Raw genomic sequence first — 13,974 nt, 5'->3', positions numbered from 1 at the left:
CAGCCATATAACATATGGTTTCTTTGCCTGCTTCACTGCCAGGCGACTCACCGTACATGTGACTTACATCCAGCAACATACTTATGAATAACTTTTAACACTGCTATGGTTTTGATTCTCTTTTCTTTTCTCTTTGTTACATATTACATTTAAAACATTTAAAAATACAGACTCAAAGAGAATAAAACAGACTCCGAGGACTAAAATGCATTATTTGATTCATATAGAATATACAAAAAGAAAATATGGACATCAGGGCTTGCTTGCTCAGAGGCCAAGTCCTTTCTTGCAAGCCAATGGTGCTAGTGCGATCCCTGAGACTCTGCATTCTGCAGCTCTGCTGTTTGAGACCTAATACCACAACCAAGTCTGTGCTCATTAGCACACCACAACCAAATGTGTATGATGATGGATGATCACAACAGCAATAACAAAAAGATGATGGAAAAAGATGCAAATTCCATAAACATAAGTCATGCTTTATATTACCCTTCTTTCCCACTTCTTTCCTTCATACTTGTTAGTAACTATTATTTTAAAGTTACTGCTTAAAGTTCTCATGCATGTTTTAATGCTTTAGTAATAAATGTACAGAACTGCATTATTTGTGTTTTAAAAATTTGGCTGAATGGTGTCAATCTTCTTGTTTTTATTTATTTATTTGTTTATTGTTTATTTATTGTTTTTTTGGTCACTCCTGGCTCTGCACTCAGAAATAGCTCCTGGCAGGCTTAGGGGATCATATGGAATTCTGGGGATTGAACCTGGTCCTGTCCTGGTTCAGCAGCATGCATGGCAAATGCCCTACCACTGTGCTATTGCTCTGGCCCCTATTTTTATTTTTAATTTCTACCTTAATGTTGAATTTTTAAAGTCACTTTTAAAATATAAGCAGTATCTTTAGAGTGATGTGATTCAATGAAAGAGCACATGCTTGCTGAGCCCCGGTCTTGTAAGTTTGTCCCTGGCATGCTGCACTGAAAATGATCCCTTCCCCTTATTCCACATCTACCACTATAACAGCAAAATTAAACCAATTTTGCCAATGTGATAGTGAATGATTGTGTGGCTTATAGAAGCAGAGGTAAGATATTTCACTGAATGGCCCATTTATTCACTATAGAGAAACAGTCCATTTACTTGGACTTTTTTTGACTTACAAATAGACTCTACTCAACAACCATGTACATATATATTTTCTTGGCTATACATGAAAAGGTTTCTTTAAGTAATTTACCAGGAATGGAATTGTTAGACCACCTAGAATTTCTGTATCTTCATACTATATAACTTTATACCCTCAAATTGATGCATTACTATTAAAATCATAATTTTGATAATTGTCATAACATCAACATCTTTTGTGCTTAAAATTATTGTTATTTATCATAGAACTTTTTAATTTTTTTGTTTGAGAATTTAAGTCCGCAAATGTAACTGAGTCTTTTCAATTGTTTGATTTTGCTTCTACTTGGTAACTGAGAATAATGCAACCTGAAATTAAATCATCTGCTTGAGATTTCTCAGACCAAAACCATAAATTTACATCATGAATCAACATGAGAGGTGACTTATGACTTATCCCCAAAGGAAATTTTAGTTTTCTTCCTTTCTTGCAATGGAAGGTTTGACATAGGTATAAAACCTACCACAAAATAGGTTCATTTCTTCTTCATTTTGACAGTTAGAGGAGAGTCCTTTGAGAAACCAGTTTTATGTATGGATTTTTATTATATTTCCCAAGACTCATCCTCTGTCCTTATGTTCTGAAAAAGCAATCTAAATAAAAACTCAGTATTTACCAAATTTAGTCAAATTTTTACAAAGAAATTATTTTATGATAGATATTCCACCATCAGATCCACTACCATTTTAAATTGCTTATTCCAGTTTAGCAAAACTTTAAAAATATTTTTAACATTGACATCTTTTTATATAAAAATTTTAATTTAAACACCATCAATTGCAAAGTTGTCCATAATCCAGTTGTTTCAGGCATTTAATATTCCATCACCAATTCTTATATGTGTGATCTTTTCTCCACTCATTGTTCCCAGCTTCTTACCCTCCTCCCCAAGCCTACTCCCTTCCCTTGGCAGGCACAAAATAATTTTTTTTCAATGAAATGGTACATATAATTACCAAAAAGTAGTACAATAAAAAAGTTTGGAAAATTGTTATGTCTCATAATGGGTTTATTAAAGTCATCGAGATCTTATTGAGCTGTTTGTTGCTAGTTGGTCCTTCTGTGGTGTTGTTTTGCTTATTGAGCTTAGTTGACTTTTGTGCCATTTTCCCATCTAATTTGCTGTGCTGGGCTATCAGAATTGTGGGATTTGGAGGTGTTGCTTGGCTGAATATGTAGTCATGCACTCCAGGAGCTCCAAGACCTGTGTAGTTGGAAGTTTGTTGTACTTTGTAATTCAGAGATTAGTCCTTAATATGCGATTTACATGGTGGGAGCTGTGGAATGTGAGTGTGGCTCTTGGGACTTACTGCGGCAAGGTAGTTGGGGTAAAGCTTCCAGTCCCCACTCTGAGAAGACCCCAGTGTTTTCAGCCTGAAAATCAGCATACATGAGAGTTTCATTAGTGTAGTGTTTCTTCTGAGTTTTTTGTTAAGGAGTGAAGTTGGGTCATATATATATGTTGGTGGCTTTGGGATGTGGATGCAGCTGCTGGGGTTTCAGTATGGTGGGGACTCAGCTGGCCCTCCTCCTGAGGGCACCCCAGCATTTTCATTATGAAGACCTGTGAATTTCATTAGTTTTGCTTGTATCTCTTCCAAGATAAGTTATAAAGCTGTGAATCTGGGGCAATTTACATGGTATTGGCTTGATTTTCTTAGATTTTTTCAATAAGTTAATTCAAAGTACTTGAATGTTAAATTTTCTCAATCCCACTAATTGAAACTAGAACTTTTATGCACCTATAATTTATAGCTGTGTACCTAAACTAAGAAAAGTATTTTATTTTCAAAAATGCACCAACACCATTTACCAATTAATTCTCTTATATAAATTAACATCGTTGAACTAAAAAGCTTATACAAAATGCAAATAATATTACTACTTATTTTGACTTAATTCACATTAATAGCCTAAAATATCCAACAACCACAGAACACATTCATTTTAATAATACAAAGAATATTTTACCAAATAAATCATACCTTTGCTAATTAGCAACTATTTATAAATTTCAAAAACTAAAATCATAAGGTGAGACTTTTCAATATAACTAAATTCAATAAAAATATCAAACAAAATAACATTCCCAAATGTTTTGAAAATAAGGAACATACTTTACAAGACCTATAATTTTTTATCAATTTTTAAATTTAAATTTAAATTTTTAAAATGACTTGGCATAAGTAAATATGTTAACAAAAATGACAAGGTGACGTCAAAGAAAACCTTTGAAGGATCTGTTTTGGGTAGAAAAACCTTGCAAGCAGTATTTAGGAGGCCTGCGACCTTTCTGACCATTCTCTTCCAACTGGTCCAGTAGTTTGATGCCAGAAGCCTGGGTTGTGATACTGCTTGGGCTCTGAATATTAAGTAGGTTGTACCTATATAATATACTTCAAGTGGGCCTGAGGGCCTTCAGCCTCATGCTCAATAATTCTGGAGAGCCATTTAGTGCCACAGATTAAACCAAGCAGAGTCTGCTACATGTAAGACATAATAATTAATTCCTTATGTTATCTCTGCCCCAGATCAGTATTTAAGAAGCTATGAAGGAGTATAAATTTATATAGTGGAAGAGGGCCAGAGAAATAGCTCAATGGGCTAGATAGCATGGTTTGCATACTGAATGCTCACTGTTGTGAGTAAACCAAGAGCACTAAGCTGGGAGTAGCTCTTAATCACAGTTATGAATGACCACCAAAAAGTACAGCAAACCAACCCAGAAATAAATGGAGAATAATAGGAAAGAAATCAGCAAAATTAAAGACTTTTAAGAAAGAAAATCAACAAAAATAAGGTAAGAAGTTGATTTTTTAAAAGGGTTGACAATCGCAATATTGATTAATAAAAGAAAACAATTTTCAATTATAAGTAATGAAAATGTACTTATTATTCATACATTAAAATATTGAGAACAATTTTAGACATATAATGTTTACAATTCAGTTAATATTTGTTTGGGGAATCTTACTTGTGAGTTGCTCCTGGTGGTGTGCTGGACCATGTGGTGTTGAAGATCAAATTTGGGTCTCCTGCACAGATCATGTGCTATCTGTATAACTCTGGAATACTCTATTTAAAAGAATTAAACCCATAGAAATCACAAGAAAACATAAAAATATAGTAAAACGTATACAATATTGGAATTAATAAATAACTGGAGTAAGGCTGCTTGATAACATATCAGTAAAAATTGGTTTTCTATGTACTCACAGCAAATAAATGGGAAATGACATAGTTTACAAATTCTATTATTTTACAGCAGTATTGATAAAAATCATCGATATCCTTAGTTTAGGTCTAATAAAAGTTGAAAAAAGCAGAGTGATGGGAATTTAAAATATTTGTAAGGAATGAGGAAGTTCTAGATAAATAAGAGGATGTATCATATCCATGAATATAATTTTTTTAATTTTTCATGGGAAATCAAAACATTTTAAGATATTGATCTGTCCAACAGATTTGTAGATTCAGAACAATCTCAATCAAAACATTTAATATTTTGAGAAGAAAATTTGAAACTCGGAATATGACTCACAGGGGTTGATTACAATCTTTGCCTTGGGGAGCCCTGAGTTCAGTCCCTGGCATAGCAACCGTGGAGCACTGAGCCAGGAGTTATTTCTGGGCATCACAGTACATGACTCAAAAACCAAAACAATTGAATATTTAAGAGTCTTCTCTCAAAAGTGACCCCTCTTAGTAGGATTCAAATGCAAGTTGATTGCAAGCCAAAATACTTGGTTTGCCATTGCAGACCCAGGTGCCATAAGCCATGCACATTTGAAGTTGAGAGTCACTAACTGGCACATGTAAGGTTTGCAACAAATGCTATAGGAGCAAGCCTATTTTTGCCTTGTAAAAGAACCAAACATGGGCCCGGAGAGATAGCACAGCGGTGTTTGCCTTGCAAGCAGCCGATCCAGGACCAAAGGTGGTTGGTTCGAATCCCGGTATCCCATATGGTGAGCAGATGGCCAGGAGTAACCCCTGAGCACCGCTGGGTGTGACCCAAAAACTAAAAAAAAAAAAAAAAAAAAAAAAAAAGAACCAAACACTATTTCGAATCATATGCAACGTTGATTTAATATGGACCACACAGATTTAATTGTGAAAAAAAAAAAAAGGTGGGGGGCGGCGGCAAGGTGGCGCTAGAGGTAAGGTGTCTGCCTTGCAAGTGCTAGCCAAGGAAGGACTGCGGTTCGATCCCCCAGCGTCCCATATGGTCCCCCCAAGCCAGGGGCAATTTCTGAGCACTTAGCCAGGAGTAACCCTTGAGCATCAAACGGGTGTGCCCCCCAAAAAAACAAAACAAAACAGAATATTTCTGTAAGTTTCGCATAGGACAGGATTTCTTAAAGACAATATTTAGTGACCTTCATTTTTAAAATAGAGGCTATATTCAATTGCTTCCCAAATTGAAGGCAGCCCTTCATGACTTACTATATAAACTTTGCTGCTTGAGTCATTTCCTGCACCAAAAGCCATTAACCTTGAAAATAGGATGAGGGGCTAGAGAGGAGACGTGATTAAGATATTCGCCATCTTTGCAGTCAAACCAGGTTCAAGCATCCCATAAAGAACCCTGATCACAGAGTCAGGAGTTATTGGTAATCCTAAGACAAAAACAATCCAAAAAATACATAAAAGGGTGAAAAGGTAAGCCACAGAATAGGAACTTTTCCTAAATGCAGAATAAAATGCGAGAAAAATAACATTATACAGACAGAATGAGAGCTAACAGCATCCATTGGTCTATAAAAAGATATTCAACTAGTTAGATATTGTCAAATCTTCAATTTATATGTTTGACTGATACAGTTCTGATAATAGAGACAAATTTTTTTATAATTCCAATTAAAAGGAGTTTTATCTAGTATATATAAAGAAGACTCTTAAATTGTTAAGGTGATTATTTAATTAAAATGTAAATAAAATGTAAAATTTTTACATTTTAATGTAAAAATTGCTTTGCTTATGTTTATGTCCATATGAGAATTTTTAGAGCAGTGGGGTCAAAGATTACATCTTATTTATCTTAGTATTTAAAACGTCTGGTATAATTTAGAAGTGCTGAGTGCTCAATAAATTCCATAAATATTTTATAATACAAGAAAAGAACATTACTACATTAAGAAGCAAAAAATAATAAAACCCTTTGTTACTTTATCAAAAACAAAGATACTATTTGTCTTCCTTCATTAATACTTCTTTCCTTGAGTTACATTGCATCTTTCCCAACCCTGATTCTTGCTTAAATCCTCCTCCTAAGGTTCATCTATAACAAAAATTAAATATCTTGGAACATTAAAGTATATTCTTTTTTTTAAAAAAGTACATAATATATACATCTAAAATAAGAAGTTATATAATTAGTCAAACAATGAACAACGATGTCTAGAAACCACAATTTTAAATGAAAGTCTTACTTCTGAAAATTATATTCTTACTGAATTGGACAGAGTTTGCTACCTCAACAAGCAATTATTTTTCAAGCTTAGTCATTTATGACTGTTTAGAAATATTTATACAATTAAGTTACAGGTCAAGTAAAAATTTCCACAAACTGCTCTATCATGGTTCATTTACTACCATCCTCTAGGAACTTGACCCTTTGAAAGGGGATAAAAGACTCAGGAAATAAGAATAATTCCATTTATTCCCTTAGTAATCTTATCAATGGGTGGCGTCAGATAAAAAGGAAAGCTAATATTTTTAAGAATTGAAACATTATGCTTTGACTCACAAAGAGAATCCAGAACTATGGGATCATCTTGGATGTAGCGGTGAAGTTTGAAATCGCTTTCCTCTGTCCTATTCCATGTTCTTTTTCAGAACTCCTTCCCCAGTGCCCTTCTTTCCACTGCTTGCCCTATTCTCTTACTTTGTAGTCACATACTGAGAGCCTATGCCTGGTAATTTAAACAAGTGCACATTTTTTATTTCAAATATCTGAAATCTATTTTAAGATTCTGGAAAACAAAACCATAAATTTTATAAAATAGTTATACTTGAGTAAAGGTCCAAACAATTGAATGTCTAATAAGATTGGTACCATAGTAGTATAAAGGGGAATTCATGAGAGAGTATTCTCGTACTACTTAAAATAACAAGTTGAACTAGACAAGTACAGAAGTACATAAGGCATTTGCCTTGTATTACATTATGACTATCATCGCCATAATTCTGTTGTGAATTTCTGGTACTGGGTTCCCTGAATCAGATTCCCCCAAGAACCACCTGAGCATACAGCCAAGAATACTTCTGAGCATTACCAGGTATGTTCTCCAAACTAATAAAATATTAAATGAAATAAAGTAACATGTTGGCCTACTATTTATTCATAAATTAAATCATTAATTGATTAATACACATATAAATAAGTATGACTAAATGTATCTTTATTAGGAATCCAACTATAAGGTAGCTTTCATGAAATATAATTTTAAAGTACAATATAAATATAGTCTAGAAAACATCGTATCCTAAAATATAATATAAATATAGAATAGATTTTATGTGGGGCACCAAATAACGATAGACTAGGCTTGCTCTTTTTTATGATTTATACTCAGTTAAATTTTTATGTATGTATAATTACTTTAACACAGTGGTCACAAAATTACTCATGGTTGAGTTTCAGTCATGGAATTCTTACGATTTTATGTTCTGTTGGTCAACAATAATACATGTTTTTACTTATTTAAAATAAAGTTTAAAGTGCCTTAAAGAGTAAAATAAATATGAAATTTCTAGATAGAAAAATGATAGCATTTTAATTTTATTTAACAAAAACGATCTGAACAAAATCTAGCCAAGAAAAGATGGTTGGCTATGACCACAGGAACCACTTCGTAGGATTGTTGATGATAATGTGAGCAAAGTCAGTTTCTTTAGATTTAGGGGAGAGCATGGGTAGATAAATTAGTAAATTAGTTGTTAGGTTGAATCCAAAGTCCTTCACCCATCTTACTTTGCTTAGCATGATTTTTATTTTTTAATAATTGGTGAAAGATCAAAGAAAGGGAAATTTTATGATATGGCATTACATAAAGTTTAAATTTCAGTACCCTTTTATTGGAACCCAACCATACTCATTTGTTTATGAATGTTTTGTTAAATGGCAGATTTAGCAATGAAGAGCATTTGACCCATGAAGGCTCAGATAATTATTCCCTTATCCGTTACAGAAAAACTTGCCAATTCATATCATAGAGCATGAAATGAAGACAAGAAATTGGAGCCTGAATTACCAAATTTGTAGCACTTGAGCAGAAATAAACTTTTCAGTTCTGTGTAAGTTTAGGTTCAGAAAATGTTAATGCCTAAGAAACAAATCCAAGGTTAATAATTTTAAAGCTTTTTGCAGAAGCATAGAATTTGCAATAATATTTCTCCTTTGAAATAAATACATATTTATTTACTTTTACTTTAAGCAATTTTCTGATTTTAATTTTTGCATTGATATAAAACTTCTACCGGTGGATTTGAAATTTAACTCTGGGCTATTTTAAAATACAACTATTTTGTGTTATTTTTAAAATACAACTTTATTAGTTGCAAATTTATGAGTCGTGTTAATAAAGCCTCAGAGCTCTTCAAATAGATAAGCTTCACTAAACCTAGCAGTACAATTAAAACAACACCATATAAGACACGTATGTCATTTTATTTTAAGGCAATTTTCCTTTTATTTTAATGTTTCACTAGGATATACAGTGACAGATTAGGGCAATGAGGGAACTCAGGGGAGAAAATGGGTTTATGAAGAATAGAATAGTTACTATTACATAGTTCAGATGTGCACATAGAGGGGGAGGAATAGATATAGAAGGATTACACTCATTTGTAGAATACTAAAAAAAGATAGTATGGGAATAATATTCAAATATAGGAGACTCAAGGGCCAGGAGAATCAGTCCATTGTAGGAAGCTTGCCACAAAGAACTGGGGTGTGCAGTTAGGGTAGAGAAGGGAGCTCTATGACAGTGATAGTTGGAAATGATGACTCAAGATAAGAACTGGACACTGAAAGAAGATGAAGTATATGCATGATATCCCTTTAGTAACAATATTGCAAAGTACAGTGTATAAAAGGACAGAGAGAGAGAGAGAGAAGAAAAATGTTTGCTGCAGAAGCAGGAAGGGAGAGAGTGGAGGGAAGGCAGGAGGGAAATTGGGGCACTGGTGGCAGAAAATGTGCACTGGTGAAGGGTGTCCTATATTGCATGACTGAAACTCATCATGACAAGTTTGAAACTGTATCTCAGAGTGATTCAATTAAAGAACTTTTTAAAAGCCGGTTCTGATAGTGGTCAAAACTGTAAATTTTTGCCTTTCCAATTTGTCCTTCACAGACTTTTGAGGATAATACAACTAATGCAAACATAACACATCATTCTCTTGTTTTAAATGCTTTCATTAAAATACTTCACTTATCCCCTCCAAATTTCAAACTCCTTAGAATGACATTTCAAATCTTCCATTACCCAGTCCTTACCTAACTTTGGAATGTCTTCTTTGGTCATTTATGCCTTTTCCCAATGTTTTCTCTGAATGTTAGGCTTCGTGATTTGCTAGGTAGCCAATATTCCTTTCACCATAAGGCTCTGTCTTTGTTTTTAAATTTCCTCTCCCTAGAACAAATTTTTATTGGACATTATCTAAGCAAATGTCAGTGATAGGGTTAGCAATTTGACTTGAAAGCCATACTGATCCTGTGAAAGAGAAATAAAGGAGCCCTGAGGAAATTGCTGGGAGATAAGATGCTCTCTCCCCCTCTGCCATGAATCATACAAGATATGCTAAGTTTTTAGAATATAGGTTAAAACTACCTATTACTTCTTAATTATAGAAATAGTTTATTTTGGTTTGTTTTTGAGCCACACCCATCAGTTCTTTTTTTTTTTTGATGGCTTAACAAATTTATTAAAAGTCAAATTAATCTTTTAAAACAATGCTTCTATCTTGAGTTGAGGCTCTTCCAGAACTCTTCCTTTCCAATGGTTCACAGGATTGCTCTAAAATACACCCTTGATATTTTCCCAAGTTAGCAGATGATCTACCTAGTTTACCAGGACTTACCAACATCTTGTTCCTTGCATCCTGTATGGCTTTGGAACTCATGCCTTTTTCATCCAGGGTCTTCAAAAGTGGTACCCATATATCCGATAACGATGGGTGTCCTCACTTTCATTCAGCAATAGCAGAAACAAACAGCCCCATAGGTTCAAGACTCAAGTTCACCTGATTCAGCTTCCAGTCAATTGTTTCGAGCCTAGCAAGAAAAAGTCTATATTAATAGTGCCCAGCATCTAATTTTAAGGCCACTACCTTCACACCCATCAGTTCTTAAGGAACAGTACAAGCTATGTGCTCAAGGACCATTCCTGGCACTGCTCAGGAAATATATGGTGCTGGAATTCAACCAGTGTCAGTTGTGTGTGCAAGGGACATGCTATACGGCTCTACTATTATTCTGGTCCTGTCTTGCATTACATAATTAAGGATGGGGCTGGATGGCGGTGGATGGCCATGGATTTCTTTCTGCCATCCCAGGCCACGTGGCTCCGCATTCCCATTTAGCCAGCGGGTTCCAGGCCCAGGTAATCGGCGTAATCACTTACTCACAGGCAGGCGTTAGGAAGCAACAACTTTATTCATGCCCTATCCACCACATGTGTGTGGCCTACTCATAACCTTTCAAGCATTCAGCCATTCTTGGCTAGCCCTGCGTCTTAACTCACTTCAGCCATCTTCAGGGCCAAAGGAAACGGCCAAAAGGGCCGAATTCCCTCGGTCCCAGCCTTATCTAACTTTTCCAAGACCCCTCCCAGGAATGGGAGGGTCTTGCAGGTAAGATTACACCTAATATTCAGTTCCCAAGACCCCTCCCAGAAATGGGTGGGTCTCAGGTACACTACATTTCCCCCTTTTCTTAATATTTTTACCCTGCGTCTTAACTCACTTCAGCCATCTTCAGGGCCAAAGAAAACGGCCAAAAGGGCCGAATTCCCTCGGTCCCAGTCTTATCTAACTTTTCCAAGACCCCTCCCAGGATTGGGAGGGTCTTGCAGGTAAGGTTACACCAAATATTCAGTTCCCAAGACCCCTCCCAGAAATGGGTGGGTCTCAGGTACACTACAGTCCTGCAATAATTTCCCCTTGCTAAAACAATTCGCTAGATTTTTTCCACTGGAAATTAAAATCCTTCTATTATAAACACCACAAAATTTGACATTCAAACTAGATAGGGAAGAACAAGTATAATTTTTATGGTGGCTAAGTGGTTTTGCATGGGCCAGAACCAATGTAGTATATTTTCTTTCAGTCAAATAACTTAGAACTAGTTTCATGACATTCTGAACCCCTATTTAGGAAGAATTATATGTTTAGCTTTGAAATGTTCTCTAAATGTTGTCTCTGTTCAAGAAAAGGTTTGATTAGTCAGTTCACTGTTTTCTTTTTAAATAACACTCAGTAATACTCAGGAGACATGGGGGTCACTCTTGGTGATGTGGAACTAGCTTTGCAAAGATCCATGGGACACAGGAGAGCTAATTGAAGACCTTGAACAAGCAAAGCATGTGCTCTATCACGCTTCAAGTTATTGTAGCCAGAACCCATGTGAATGGAAACATGCTTATTACATTATTATACCCTTAAAATATGGAATTCTCAGTTCTAAGATTCTAAGTAAAAATTTCACAAGATAACCTTGAGGTAAGCAGCATATTCTTATGCTCTAATCCAATTCTCAATCATAAATTTATTTCGCAAGAAACAGAGAAAACTAATGTCTAACTGAATTTCCTCAATAACCACTTTCAGAAGATCAGTTTTTCTGAAAGATATAAATGAATAGAGCATTGCTACATGACGGTGATATATATTTGTGGAAAAATAATATTTTGCAAGTCCTCTTGCATGAAAACCTTATAGGATTTACATAATGATGGAGCACTGTAAAGATGATCAAGAAAAAGAATAGACAAATTTCCTTTATGAGGCACTGAGTTTGATTACTGAAGCTGCATAGCTCCAGAAAACTGCTTTGTAGGGTCCCTTAGCAGATATTATCAAAGAAAGATATTCTAATGGAATGCTAAAGTTAAAGACAGAAGATACTATTAGTATAGTGATTTCTTCTTATTTTTCCACAATGACTCGGGTCTTAAGCATCTAATAGCCCTCTAATATCAACTCAAATATCCTCCATTGTTCTTTATTAGCAATATATTTAGAGTTCAGGTGAAATTTTTCTTTAGACTAGATCCAAAGTTGTCTCTCTCACACAGTATTCAGAGCTAGTTAATCTAATTTTCTAAAGCTCCTTTCCTCTGTTTCTTTATTATTCAAATTCTTATTACCTTTTTTCTCTAATAATAAATAGAATTTTTATTTAGGTGATAAAAATGAAATGTTTATGGTTATTATATCTTTCAACAGGACATTTGGAAATAGAGAAAATAAAAAGAACAACAAAGGTCATAATTTTTTCATCAAGAATAAACTCTTTTAAACAATTTGGCTCATTTGTCTCTTTATTTTCACATTTATCATTCCATATTTTTACATTTTTACTTATATTGTATATACAATTTGGTATCATCAATTTTATTCTTCTGAAAATTAGGATGTCATCAATCTCCAATATCACTTAAAGAATTTTTAAACGATTTTATTGATTTATAAATCTATTGCATGGGCAAAACCCTATTGAAGAAAAGTCAACTCTTCCTAATTTGGAGCCTTCATAAACACTAATGAAAAAACTAATTGAAGATCTAATATCTGCAGAGATATCTGAGTTTGAGTCTAAGATCTCCTACTTATAAATTAAATAATAATTTATTAATGACATCAAGTTTTTTCACATTAATTGCCTGGATATTTATTTAAAAAATCAATTTTAAGACAGGCGCTTATATGGAGATTGTGAAACAGTCTAAAATTTTTTCTAAGAATCTAGTGAGAGAACATAATTACAAAATAAATGCATAACATTGGTTAAAACAAAGAGAAAAACCCAGTTCAATTTAACAAATTCTAGTTAAGCAAACCCCATGGTATGTCCTGTGCCAAGAAGAAATATCCAGCAACTCCTCTTTTTTTAATTTGTTAAATTTTATTATTACTAAGATTAAGGCTTTAAACATGAATAAATTGCTATTCAAGCTATGGTGGTTATTACATGAAATATTTTCTATTCATGTATTTATGTATTTTCTTTTTCTTTCTTTTTTTTTTTTTTTTTTTTTGTTTTTTTGGGCCACACCCAGCAGTGCTCAGGAATTACTCCTGACTCTGCACTCCTGGTGGGCTCAGGAAACAATAAGGGATGCTAGTGCTTGAACCTGGGTCATCCATGTGCAAGGAAGACACCTTCCTCTCTGTGCTATCTATCTGGCCCCCTAGATATGTATTTTCTATAGTATATATTTTCACAACATATTTTTTCTAGATTATGTATTCTTAAATTTTATAGAAATTTGCTGCATAAATTCTATCATATCAAGTGATTTTTCTCATTTTTTATCTTCTTGAAAAGAAAATTGATTGACTAAGAAAATGTCATCAAAATTTACAGTTTGTGTTAAATAAATGCTTTTTTACCAACATTTTGTAGTAATTATCTCAAATAAACAATATTTCCCCCACAAAGTTAATCAGATAAAAACTGAGATTTTTCTCAACTCATGGAATTGAGACGACTTGTGTTCTTGCTTCTTTATTTCTTGTAACTATAAAATTATTCATTTAAGGTGTTACAGAAACAAGCAACA

This window comes from Suncus etruscus, chromosome 11, assembly GCF_024139225.1.
Source record: "Suncus etruscus isolate mSunEtr1 chromosome 11, mSunEtr1.pri.cur, whole genome shotgun sequence".
Taxonomy (NCBI): Eukaryota; Metazoa; Chordata; class Mammalia; order Eulipotyphla; family Soricidae; genus Suncus; species Suncus etruscus.
This window is presented reverse-complemented; position numbering follows the sequence as displayed.